This window comes from Bombus pascuorum, chromosome 13, assembly GCF_905332965.1.
Source record: "Bombus pascuorum chromosome 13, iyBomPasc1.1, whole genome shotgun sequence".
Lineage (NCBI taxonomy): Eukaryota > Metazoa > Arthropoda > Insecta > Hymenoptera > Apidae > Bombus > Bombus pascuorum.
Window position 1 is genome coordinate 7,848,969 of NC_083500.1, and position 13,969 is coordinate 7,862,937.

A 13,969-nucleotide genomic window follows, 5' to 3' on the forward strand; every position below is an offset into this window, starting at 1 on the left:
CTAAATTCAACAGAATCTTGTTAACTAGATAAGAAACTTTAAATTTTATTATGAAAGATAGTGAAGAGAATTTTATTAATATTGTGTAAAGATCTTTTTACGGGGTTAAATTTTGTCTGAGAAAAGGGATCGTACAACCGGACGTAAGTTAATCTGCCTTTTGCGTAAAAGCCGAGCTAATGAACTATAAATAAGGGAGGAATACTTACGGCAAGTGGACAGCCGCACTTACTGACCCTTCGTAATTAAAATCCCGCCCTAAATCAGGACTAGGGACGCGATTAGACGACCTCTCTTCCTCTCTTCTGTAAAACCCAAATCTGCGACCCTTAGCTCCTTCGACCCGTTCTCCCTTCGTTCTTACGTTTACGCACTCTCGGATCGTCTGAATAGGTACCATCGTTTGTTTTATTCCTAGGTATTAGGCATGCAGGTATATTTTATTCGATACATCTTTCATTTGGAGAATCTAATAAATTCAGTTTTAATTCTACTAGATTGGTTGATTTTACTTGTGTATTTACAACTATATTTTATTATTTATACTTGTGTACTTAAAACATAAAGTCCACAAAAAATCGATTAACATTGCTTGAAGAACTATCAGCCGTTGGAAATTTTATGAAGAAACTGTTTCATCATAAAGCATATCTTAGATGCTCTAGATTGTTTAAGTTACAGATAACAAAATTAATAGAGGTAAAATTAGTAGTTTGTTTATATCTCTGTAAAACCTTTTCTCAAGAGAAATGTCCAATACTTTGAATTAGATTGTAGAAATACTGAAAGAATATTCTAGTGACAATTTACAACAATGAATATTATATTGGATATTATATTGTAAACTAGGCAACAGAAATTTCTATAAAAGTCATTGATTTCATTCTTTTCAAAGAACAGAAACCTAATAACAGATAGAACTTTGTGAAAAAGTTCAAACTTTATAAAGAGGAGGAAGATACTATTAATGTTGCATTTAATAAAGTTTAATATTACCGTGATCCGACGATAATTGTCTCATGGTACTGGCAAGTATTTCGATTAGATGAAACAAGCAAAAGTGGTAGGCCTTCGTGACTATGTGGAACAATTCATGCCGTTTCCGTTTCCGTCGATGCAATTCCGCTTCCGTTAATCCAATTGCAAAGCGTGCAGCTAATAATACTCGCTAGGGTGGCCACGCGATTATAGGAAGGGGATGCAGTCAAAGAATATAACAAGCCTATGAAAGAGGGTGGTCGATTTAGAAGGCAAATGACTGCATGATTATCATTATCGTAATATTTTTAATTCCACCGACAGCTGTTCTTTTTCATAGTTATCGTATTCGTGATTCTCTTGCATATTACTTTACATAATTCTAAGAAGAATATGAAGCGTGTAAAATAAAAATATCTGTATCCTTATAATAATGAATATATGCATTATACCTACGACGGAAAATTTAAGCAATCAATTTTCGAATTTTCCGCTTTAAATATCGTTACTCTTCTGGCATACATTCTCTTTTGCAGTATAATTAGTCCAAATTTGTGAGTCGATTTAAACGTAAATTGAACTAAATTTGATATTTGGAGGAAGGTAGTGAGAAGGTAGAAATTAAATAGACGAAGAGGAAATAACGCAAAGGGGAATGATAATTATAGGTATGACAAGCTGAAATCTCGACTTCTGCCGTATGAAACGAATGAGAGGATAGGGCACACACACATAGGTACTATTATCTCCCACCCTTGCACCCCTTCTGGCTAGCCATACTTTCCACGACCACCGACGTAGATATGTACATCCACCCTTGTATAGTCCGTTAATAAGCTTAATAAACCCCCTGTGCGACTACCTCTCTCTAGTGTCCACTGTATTCTAGATTCCGAGGATACAGGGATGGCTCTTGATTCTCGGTCTTCGGTAAATTGTGTTTGGTATTCTGACCATCCATCCTATACAACGGCCTTACAGAAAGTACCTTCGAGCCGAATTTTCATCAACAATTTTACTTTATCTTGTTAAAAAGTAGAATCTATCTTATGGACACTTTTTGTAATATATAAAAATATTTTCATCGACTGTTATATCTCATCTTGTTAGAAAATGGAATCTGTATTCTTTGAGTTTATCATATATAAAAATTGTTAATTTGTTTTATGCGAGAAAAAGGTGATACTAGTGATAAAATTTTGAATTTGAGAGAATTATAGATAAAGTTAAACTTTAATAGAAAATTGCACACGCTTTCAAACGTTACAAAACATTATCATACATGCATTGATAAAGATTTAGAAAGTGTACCGAAAGATTCTTTATTTGAATAGGAATCTTATGTATTTCTTCTTACAGTCATTCTGTTTTTGGAAAAGCGTACTTGCAAGAGTTTTTTATTGAATTCCTCATATATGAATGTTTTTTTAACTTTTCTCTTATCTAGGAAATAGAAACTACAATTATTTTTCAATTTAAAAATCTTCATCTCAAATTTCGAAACTGGAAAAGAATTGAATTCAAAGAAGTGTTAAAAATTCCTCCAAACCTTTAAAATACAGGATAAGATGAGCTACAAATAAGAATGCCATTACTTTTTTATTTCAATATCTTTACTATAAGCTCTATAGAATAGAAATAAGTTGGATCTAAGATTTGTTCAGACCTCCATAAGAAACTTATGAGGTTTAAATTAAAACTTGGGATATATGTGCTAGAAAATAGGATGCTACTATTATTCTTCCATTTGGATATTCTCATTCTAAACTTCACGACGTGGAAACAAGTAGAATTTAAAAAACGTTAAAATTTTTCTATGAACTTCCTAAAGTGAAATATAGCTGATGAATGAAGATGCAAATATGTTAGACTGAAGTATAGTAATTTAATCGTAGAAGACACTACATGATGGAACTAGACCGTAGAAAATCGTTTGTGCCTCCCTGCGCTTACCAGAACGGCAGTGTAAGCCTGGTGCGGTCCAGCTTTGAGGAGGACATCAAAAGGATAACAATACAGATGTGAGACATACCCTGTGCTTCATCCTGTTTGGGGAAACGAGCTTTAAAGCATGAGCTTTACCACTCGTTTCGACGAAGGGATTGGAAAGCGTAAATTAAGAACATCGGACAGTGCATTAAACGAATTTGGCTTGACTTGGAACTGAATCATATGCGTATTAAGTACAATCAGTATGTATTAACTAGATTTCGAGTTCATAAACAGTTTTTCTTTGGTATTAGCAAGGAATTAACAATTTGGAATATTCTTTGATATTCTCTAAAACGATTACATATATTTGTAGTATTTTAATACTGTTTAAAATAAAAATTATAATTATTTGTTAATGTAGACTGATTAAATTAGGGTTGAAATTTAATCTAGACTTGATATTTTGTTGAAGATTTATTCGTTGCTTATCGACATGTTGAGATCAATGATAGTGTTGGATGGTATAGATGGTTCGTTTTTTATCAATTATGTCGATAATAAGAAGTGCAGCTTTGTGAGTAAATTGTACATATAAATTGTCCGAAATTCAGAAAATCCTTATTAATAATGATTAATTTCAAATAAATTTCACACCCAGTGTAGTTTTCTGATATATACATATATATGATTCAAGAACTCTAACTGTTAGTTTCTTAATATTTTTATATCATTTACGACGTTACCGATTTAATGTAAAATTCCAGTGATACGAATCACATCAAAGAATGCCAATAGCACAAATGCGGTGCAGAATAGATCTGTTACTTTATAGAATTTCGTGTTTCATGTTGTCAAATATCAAATTTTGTAAGAAATCAGCTTCGCTATGTCCTCCACAATGGAACAGTGAGATTAGGTATTATATTTAATCCAACTATCAAAATTAATAAAATCACTAGAAGTAAAGCAACAATATGTTAACGCAATTTAGTAATGTATCATATTATTTCTTTATAAATGGATATCGAAATACACGAAAATACAAATAGGATTCAGGTACTGTTAGAATATGATACGGTCCTATACCAACATCGCCCTAGTGGCAGCTGTACGAACTAAAATATAAAGTTACATCATTTTACGCGTTGTCATATTGGAAATTGGAAGGAACTGGGGGTAGAGTCAAACAATTATGAATAATTATAGCAAGTATAATTAACATACATATAATTGATGAAAATTGTCATACGAATGAAATATAAATAAAAGAATAATAAATATGTATATAATATATGTATATACTCTTCACATATACATATATATATATATGTATATGTATATACTCTTCACATATACATATATATATATATGTATATGTATATACTCTTCTGTATACATATGTATGTACAAAATATAAGTTAATCACAGTTCTTTCGGCCCAGATATTATTTTATTTTGAATTAAAAATTATTTTTCTTCAGCTTTCTATCTACTAATCAGTTTCTACGTGCATCTCAGTGTTCAATCTAATATGTTATTTCCTTTTTTTTTTTTTTTTTTTTGAGACATAATATGTTTATTGCTGAAAACATATCCTTGAGCATAGATCTTTCAGGAATTTGACGAATCCTATTCGTGCATACGCATCTAACTAGCGACCCTCCTCCCTCACTCTTTGCCAGCCGAAATTCGCGGGATAAATCGCGGTTCGGGAGTCAGTTAAGCATGGACAATCAGAGAGATTAGACGTACATTTATTCACATCACTTCGCGACAAATATCTTTGGTACTTTTACAGACATTTCTTTACCTTCAAATTCACGCTATCGTTATTTTCACTTAATTGTAAGTTTTTCTTTAATACTTTATTATAATCTATTATTTAGTTATCTACTTTTTTTATCGTTTTTTTGGTTGCCCCATTTGCCGGTAGTTTGTTTAATGAGTTTTCGAAAGACAATTTGACTTTGATCATTGTTTCATTTTCAAATAATTTGCTCTTTTTATACATTTGTATTAATATTTTGTTCTTTTTTTGCGCAGATTGCAATTATTTGATTCCGAGGGAAACTTGAAAGTATTAGAGAGATGCTGTGAAATTCGAAAGGATGGGATGAAAGTCAAAAGGACGCCATGGTGATTAACGATAAATTTGATAACTTTTCGTCGAAATGAGGTAATATTTCATTTATTTTAAGGAAGGCAAACGTATTTATATGTTTGTTTTCTTTTATTAGTTAGGTAATTGATAATATTTATTCACTATGCGATTAACTTCATTTATTATAAATATTTTGTGGTATTAACTTGATTAATATCTAATAAAACAAATTCTAAATTTACGGTTTTTTAAGAATACCAAGATGAAAAATAAAAGATTAACGAAATTACTTTTTTCTTTCGAATATATTAAATTATGTTTCCGAAGAAATTGAAAAGATTATTTAACATAAATTTGACATAGATTTTCTCGATTCTTTTTCATTTGAGTAAGAAATTCAAATAACTTTTCCATTTTGTTTCATTTTCATTCATTTTGTTTGTTTACAAATTATCTGTAATATAATATTGACCTTCATTTCGTCATTTTCAATAACTTCTATTACATTCGAGAAAGTACGCTGTCACAGACAAGTTTGAACAGGTTCTGCGCATCGCGTTTTTTTCGTATTGCGCAGCTTTGTTTAACGGTTAGAAAAAGTACGCCATGTTACATTAGAAAGAAGTCACGTAATGCATAAAGTATTTGCAGCTGTAATGGCGAACATTCAATTTGGCGGGTAATTTTTACAAATTAATCGTATTATGAAATATTCACATATATATACATATTTGACAATAATGCTTTGAAAAATATTGTAAATAAGCTAACGATATATTTTCTTTCGTATTTTTGGTATGATATTTCCATGTATATTTTCATTCTCTTGATATGATATATGATTCTACCTATTGTAAATAAATAATAATTAATTTGTAGTTCTAAACAAGCAGTATTTTCGTAAACAAACACTCGACAGAAAAAAGAAATAAATTTCTTTTCTCTATCCCCTACCTCTTATAAAGTTTTTCTTTCAGAATATTTTTGTGACCGCGCGCAATGCGGTTGGTAGAATCAGTGCTTGCTGCGTTAAATCACATTTAATATTGACTTAGAGCATAACAACTTTCATTCAATTTAATTATAATAATCAGACGCGAAATTAGAGTCAGTGTGTTCGTCGATTGTCATTTGACTTAAACAGACGCGTCAATAGTCTATTATTCTTTTTTTTTTTTGTTATACATTCTTTTTCGGTAGTAGAGTCGCAGGTCTCGCAAGAGGATAAAGCCTTTCCTGGAGCTCAAGAATGTAAGTTTTTCGCACACTGCATTCTAATTTATTTATCGAACTAAAATCATAAAATTTTGCTATTGGAATACACAATAAAAATGTTTGATATCGTTAAGAAATTGGTAAAGATTCAATTTCTAAGTCTGTCATTATTGTGTTAAAGTTCCACTTTTTATATAGTAATTAAACTTTATTAGAATTTCAAATCTTTTTATTATTAAAATTTCACGTTTGAATAGAGTTTTATTTTTCATTGTTTTAAGTTTTTTAACAATCACAAGTACGTTTTCAAGAATAACTTATAATATTTAACATGCTTTGTTACAGGTTTTTCATAACTTCCAACTTTTTTCCTCTTCTTTGGGAAGGATGTAGCGGTATTTTAAATTTATACATGTAAGAATCTTTGCACATTGTATTTTATTAATTTTATTCCTTGTATTTCGCTGTAATTATTATTAATTAAAAACTAAAATCTGGCTTTAATTTTTTATATTAGAATTTTAATTTTTATTCTAATTATAGTTTATTAGAATTTTAATTTCTTTTGCTATTAAAGTTAAGTATTAAATTTTGCTATTAAACTTCATAGAGTTTCATATTTTATTATGTTAAATTTTTTGATCAACAATCGCTGTATTTCTCAAAATAAATTATAATAATTCATATTTTGTTAAAGGTATGCCATTTCTTCCTCTTCTTCCTGTTCCCTGGAAAATACCTAGTGCTGTTTCAAAAGCCAAAAATGTAAGTAACTATCTATTTTGTATTTTATTTAAGCCGATTTTGTATATTTCATGATAATTATTATTAATTAGAAAATAAAATTTGATTGAAAATTTGACAACTTGTAAATTTTTCATTCCTAAATTGAATATTATTAGAAAAAATGTTTATTTAGTAGAAATTAGTCTTTTATCATTTCAAACTTATAAAGTAATTAACATCGTCATTACGAGTCAATTAAAATATTCTATGCTTTGTTACAGTTTTCTTCCATTGAATCCGACGGTTCCAATCTGATGATGGCTTGATGACGAACTTCCTTGGATGAGAACAACAATTTCGAAGACAATATGCTTCACATCTAATCGTGAGTCGCATGCATTTGTTTTCCTCCGGTCATTCAATCATGTCGAAGGATGAAAGGTCCGAATCGACACGGGTGATTGGTTGTATACGTAGAATTTTTGACGAGCATAGTGACCGCGGGTATTTATACCCGTGAGTAGTAACATATTTTGTCTATATTTTATTTATTAGTTCAGGATAGGTTTTCTTGCACACCGTGTTTTTAAATGTTGATGATAATATACATAATATATACATAATATCAGTATGATATTTACATACTGTAATATAAATTATTTTGTATAAGTAATATAATGTTGATAATAATATAATAATATATCATGTTATGAAATATAATTAGTATATATATGCATATGATTGAAAATTTCACAATATATTCATTATAATTATTTATAAAATTAAAGTATTTTGTAGTGAAGAAGTCTGATACCCTCAGACTTCGTTAATATGGAAATTCAATTATGATTAAAGTTATTATAATGCTAATATAGACTATAAATGATATTTATTTTAATCTTCTACTTTACGATGGTATGGAACAGTTTTATTATTTGGGTATACACAGTATAATTTCAGTAAAATTCGGAATATGAAATACGAAAGTATATGTAATAGTATAACTGTAACTGTCCGTTATGACGGATGGTATCAAATTTCACGTGCAAGAAAACACTTCGCGGCAGGCTGATATCAGAATCAAAACAAGTTTCGAACGTTTCTTTGTGTTTTCAAAGATGTGTTTTGATAAAGATATCGCCTGAGGATATTTCGAGTAATAGAGTTCATTTAGAGTTCATTGTTATTCATTGATATAAATATTACTTGCTTTGAATCTTAGTTTATATTTAATTAATATTAATTAATATATAATTAATATCTATATTCTTCATTAATTTCCTTGATTTTAGTTTAATTGTTCATCAAAATAATAAAGTAAAATAAAGTATAGAATTATTAAAATTTGAAATGAAATTAGATTGAAAAATCAAAGAATATTAGCCCGTTAAACAGGAAATATAACTGATAGGTTAATCATATTTTTAGCATAGGATTTTCAGGTTTAACCCCTTCTGTGTTCCTTGTCAGAATCTCATTCACGTGCCCCGGTGCTTCTTGGGTGGGAGGAAGGCAATGGGCATGATGAGTAGTCTATAAGCTTAACAATTTTTCCAGCGACTGACGTTGCGTTAGCGTATCGTGCACGACGTATTTTCCACTGTGTGTGTATGTGGTTAGGCTGTGGAATTGCGTCGTTGTTGCTATGTGTAGAGGATTACAAACAGTGATATTACTAATCTTAGTATTTTATTAAACTGCAATGATAATTACATTGATTAAAATACGATGATCTGTTCTAGTAAAATTATTTCTTTATATGATATACATATACATGATTATATACGATTATGGATATTCAATTAAAGTTGAAATTTAAATATATTTGGATAATTAAAGTTGAAATGTACAGAATTTTTTTACGCAATGGTCGCTAGCCATCGTCAGTCGATTTCAGGAAAATGGTACGTACATTAGAGTGTGAAAGTTGTATGCGAAACTCGGGTGTCGGAGGCGTCCCGGGACGTCTCTCTAGTGTAGGCCTTTGCGCCCGGGTTATGTGTGAGAACCGTGGAGTGAATGTGTTGGTGTGCTTGTTTTGCCATTTTTTCAGTTTTAAAAAGAGGTTTCCGGGTAGGATAGGTAGCATATTTTCTGGTATGAATGTTAACTGTAAGTAGGTAGGGCCGGGCAGGTTGGCACAGTCTTTCGTCGGGTAGGCGCGTTTTCGCGTGTCCAACCTGTTTCAGGAAATTTGATTTGAAAAATTGACGATGAAGCTGGCATCACGAATGGAGCATACCATTTGTCTTGAGCCTTGCCTATCGATTTTTCGAATATCGCGGTCGTGGTCGCGAATGGGTTCCGAAACGAACGTTTATTGCTCGAGCTTGCACATGCGAACGGACAGCGGTCGCTATGATTGTTGGTCGTCCATGTACACTGGGAATAGCATCCGCGATTTATCTTTTTATTTTACCTTTATAAGTTATTTTTTATTTTGCGATTAGAAAGACTCGAGCCTAGATTTAAGTTTCAGCGGGCATTGCGCCCGAAGAAAGAAGAGGCTATGAGCTGAAGAGGCCCGACAAACTGTCATTCAAGAGGGCAACTACCAATGGTTCTCCATCCTTTGGGTCATCCAGAGCATGGAAAGTCATTCTCGTTACTACTTTGTCACTATGCTCGCTTTTAGTATTTGTAGTAGTAGTAGTAGTAGTTCTTTTTTTTCTTTTTTGGCCGATGTATATATCGGTCCACCATCACATTGGGTAAATCGCGATTTTTTTTTATTAATGTAGCAAGAGAATGATTACGGTTTGAATTATAGTTGCGATAAAATGATAATCGTGTTTACTTTAGAGTTGCGAATTATGATATCGCGATTTTCTTTTGCAATTTTGATTATGAATTCCATAAATTATAAGAGAGTAATACATATTAGTTTTCTTGTGTCCTTTAAAATTTTTCCTTCATTTAAGATTAGATTTAAAATTATTAACGTTTCATTAACTTTATAATATTGCAATTTGTACTAGCATAGTATAATATTTGAACTACCTTTTTCTTCATATATGGATATTAGTTTTATTTTTGTTTTAAGAATTAATATTGCGACCTTCCATCGCGATTGTTTTAATTAGTTTTCTAGTTAGAGTTGCGTCAATGAATGATCGAGTTTTTTAAAGTAGCGTTGCGCTTATATTATGCCCAATCCCCTTCCACTGGAAGCACGTTCCTGCTCCTGCATCATCAGATGCAGTTTCACCAGTAGCCTCTTGTATGGCTACGCTGGACCGTTATTAGTGTCGCGAACATTTAAATCTGAGTGCATAGATTAATAGATATTAGTGTTGCGCAAATAATTCACACGGAAATATTCTTTTCTTCTTCTTTTTCTTTCTTTATTTGCCAATAGTGAATTGGTTAATATTGCAAATATGATGAAGCACTCATCGCGATTTGATTTTGAGAATTTTCTATTTCATAATTACATATAGTAAATTAAAGTTTGCGGAATAGAATGAATATTCCACTCACGGTTTATTTTCGGTGATTGTATTGAGTGGATACTTTGACGGCCCTTCTGGCTTTTAGAGTCATTTCTTTTTCAGCTCCTTTTATTACTAGAGTGTTTGTGATTGAAAATACTGCTAAGATATGTTTGCTTAATAATAATGAATATTTTTACGGAGGAGTACTATTATTTTTGAATGATATTATATATAAAGTGAAATAGATGTTGTGAAATATTTCAATATTATTTCCGTACACTATTGCATTATTAATCTATTTAAAAGACATATATAAGTAAGAATTTCCAGTTTATTTTTCTAAAATTAATAACAGTGAATGTCCGTTATTACAGTCTTATTTTGTAACAACTGATATGAATTGATTAGTTTGTTGAAAAAGTTATTGTTGTTTTGGTTAAATGAAAGGTCATTTGATGGTTTTGAAGTAAATCATATGGTTCTAATCGCGCTTGTTTCATCTTAGTACTTCAATTCAATCTAAGTTCAATTTTTTTAATTCCAATTTAAATCCAAATTTTTAAGTTTAAATTGAGGTTTTGATGATTTAATATTTTCTTGTGCCTAATGTGTCCTTCTTTCAGCTTTTTTTTTAAGTACTAATCCAATAGTTAAGTATGTTTCAGATTTGTTAACTCGTAGAAAGTGTAAATTATATATGTGGAATTTTAATCACTATTGAGAGATACATATGAACAAACAAATCAAATACGGAATAATAAGTATTAAAAGAGAAGAAACAAATATGAAGAAATGGTTAATCATTGGTTGTTAATTATATATCTCATAAAATTGAAATAACTTTTTTGTGGTTTGTGTCTGTTTCAGGATTCATCGTGAGATCGACCGAAGAACAATTATATCATGTATCCCACACAATGCTCCAAACAATTTCCCGTTCCTTCCCTTTATGACATTTAAATTTTTGTGTAAATAGGTTTCTTTTATATGGGATCCCTATAAATAGGCTACCAAATTTTTCTAGTCAGGACTCGTAGAAAAACAGTTGAGAATTCTAATACTTAGGATAAATATAAAGGACCTTTAGATTTCTGATGAGTAGGGTTTAAAGAGATCTCTAGGTTCGTGGTAGAGAGGTTTCTACATATAAAACCCTTTTAGACCCTCATAGGTAGAGTTTATACAAATTTTTTTATTTTATTTTAATCGATTTAAATTGGTTTGTTTTAGAAATGTCTACAGGAATAGTGGGAAGAGGAGACAACAGATTATTTTAAGCTACAAATATACGATACGCTTTGAAGGAATCATTTCATAAAATACCCCTTCTCCCAGTCCCTTTATTATATTAAGATGTTTGTGTAGTTAGAACTTATGAGAGCTTTGGGTTTTTACTCGGCAAACTGAATCAGATTATCAATTAAGTAGAGGTTTTCTTGAAATTAGCAAACAGGATGCTTTTAAAGTTGCTTGCAATGTTTTTAACTTGCTTTTAATGCTTTCAGTGCTTGCGGTTAATTTTGGGTTAAATGCATGCATGAGTAAAGTACTATTTAGTAATAGTAGTAGTAGTAGTAGTACTAATAGTATTTAAGTTTTATATCTTTTACTATCAAATTTAGCTGTTCGCGTCGGTTTTATAAACGTTTCTTTTGATGTTCCTTTTGCACGATGATCAGAAGTTTGAATGTTTTGCAAACGCACATCAAAAGAAGAATTTTCTCAAACTTTTTAATGCAAAATTAGTCAGTTTTTGCGTAAAAGGATGGGTGGATGGGATCGTGGATAGGGAGGATCTCCACTCGCAGCAACCTCCACGCGGTGAGATCCGGGTAATTGTCATTATTTCATATATAATTACTAATCGCATTGCTGTACGTGATACAATTATTAATTATATAACAAATAATACGAGCTGATTGGCTGCGATCGCGATTGTAGTTTCAGTCATCAGGTTGGTTGATTCGTTTCTCCGCTGTAGTATATCATAGATGGCGTAAAAATCAATCTGATTGTTTCCCAGGTCGGTATTTCAGAATCCGAAATACAACGTCCCATTTAGTGTCGTCATTAGAATCTTGTCTCGTCAATGACCACAAGTTTATTCAATTGAGCACTAATTAAAGTTTTGTTTAAATAAATATGATGCTCTAAATATACGGTTCAAATGGACTTTTAATTAGAATCGTCGCGTCGCGATGTTATAAATAGTACAGGACGTAAAACAGACACTGATTTTTATCTAGGTCGATATTTTAGAACATAAGACACGGAATCCCATTTAATGTTACATGTATCCTCTTCTTAGTCAGTACATCAATGATGCTTATAATCCTGTCGGTAATATAGGAAAGAGCTAAAATGAGAAATCTTTTACTTCCTTGCAAACAGTTTTCTGTTAGAATTACTGCCGGTATAGCAGTTGATTATCTTATCTCTGAATGATGCGCTACCAATGGAAATTGCATTGAATTATGCAATTTTCGTTCCACTTTACGATGTCGCTAGGGCTTTTATCCGGTCCATCAAATACACTGGTAACTAATTTCGAACACTCAAACTACCAATATTTCAGAGTTTCGATATTCTTATTTCCTAATTACAATAATTCATCAGTTTTTATTCCAACATATAAAATAATTCTACATTCGTCAGTTTGCATCAGTTACAATATACCTATTAATAATGGTTATTCTTCATATTGCGAGTTAACTATGAAGCAACCCTCTCCCCAGAAATTCCATCCCGTATCATATCACACAGATTGTACCAGGATAAAAAAATGAGATCCACGTCCGGTTTAGTGCACTGCAGTGTCCCCAACAACAATAATAGATTTTCTGGAGGACACACCTACTCCAACTAGCGAGTGCAGTTTTTCCTTTCTGTGGAGAGAGGAGCACACTAAATCGCCGGATCTCCCTGTCCTGTCCTCCCTCTGTTTCCCTCGCCGGGGGCATAAGCCACATTATACGATATCCGAGAAAATCGAGAGCACATCCTGGCCAAGGAATGCGTCGCTGAGCCCCAGGGCTAACAATGGGGGCCAGGTTTTGCACCATTATGTCGCTGGGGGATCGCATTACCGACCGATACGATCGCGCGCTTTCAGCAGCTTTCAGATCCTATCTTCGGGTATCTTTTTCTCTCTCGATGAACGCAGAGGCTGGCCGGAACCACTGAATTTCGCAACGGTCTTGAAATCGAGGGTAATTACGCAGATTTACCCTCCTCGTTCTTTTTTTCCGCAGCTTCTTTTCGAATTCAGCTTCTCCGCCGTCTCTTTTCATCCGTCCTTACCGATGTTTTTCACTAGGGTGAAGTATCAGCTGCAATCGTTGGTTCATGTTAAAGGTGCTGTTGTAAATTAGAGATGTTGAACCAGGCATTTGTCCGCGAGTGTTTTATAACAGAAAGTTTCGTATCGTACGTTGTTCATATCCAAGCGTGAGTTTTCAAGATGTGAGTTAATTGAGAATTGAATTTTTCTTCTCATTCTTTAGAGCAGTGTCATGTACAAAGCCATATTAAAACCCGTTTGGACCTATGGGACCAAACTATGGGAAACAGCGAGCAACTTCAA

At 31.9% G+C, this 13,969-nt stretch overlaps 1 long non-coding RNA gene across 1 annotated transcript in view; it reads left to right on the plus strand.

Moving 5' to 3' along the window:
* Positions 1–6,577: 6,577 nt before the first annotated feature.
* Positions 6,578–13,969, plus strand: part of LOC132913274 (uncharacterized) — a 343,670-nt gene continuing 336,278 nt past the window's right edge. Inside the window, exons 1-2 of the long non-coding RNA XR_009659355.1 lie at positions 6,578–6,640; positions 6,924–6,991. This is a non-coding gene — a long non-coding RNA (uncharacterized LOC132913274). The remainder of the gene's footprint in view (positions 6,641–6,923; positions 6,992–13,969) is intronic.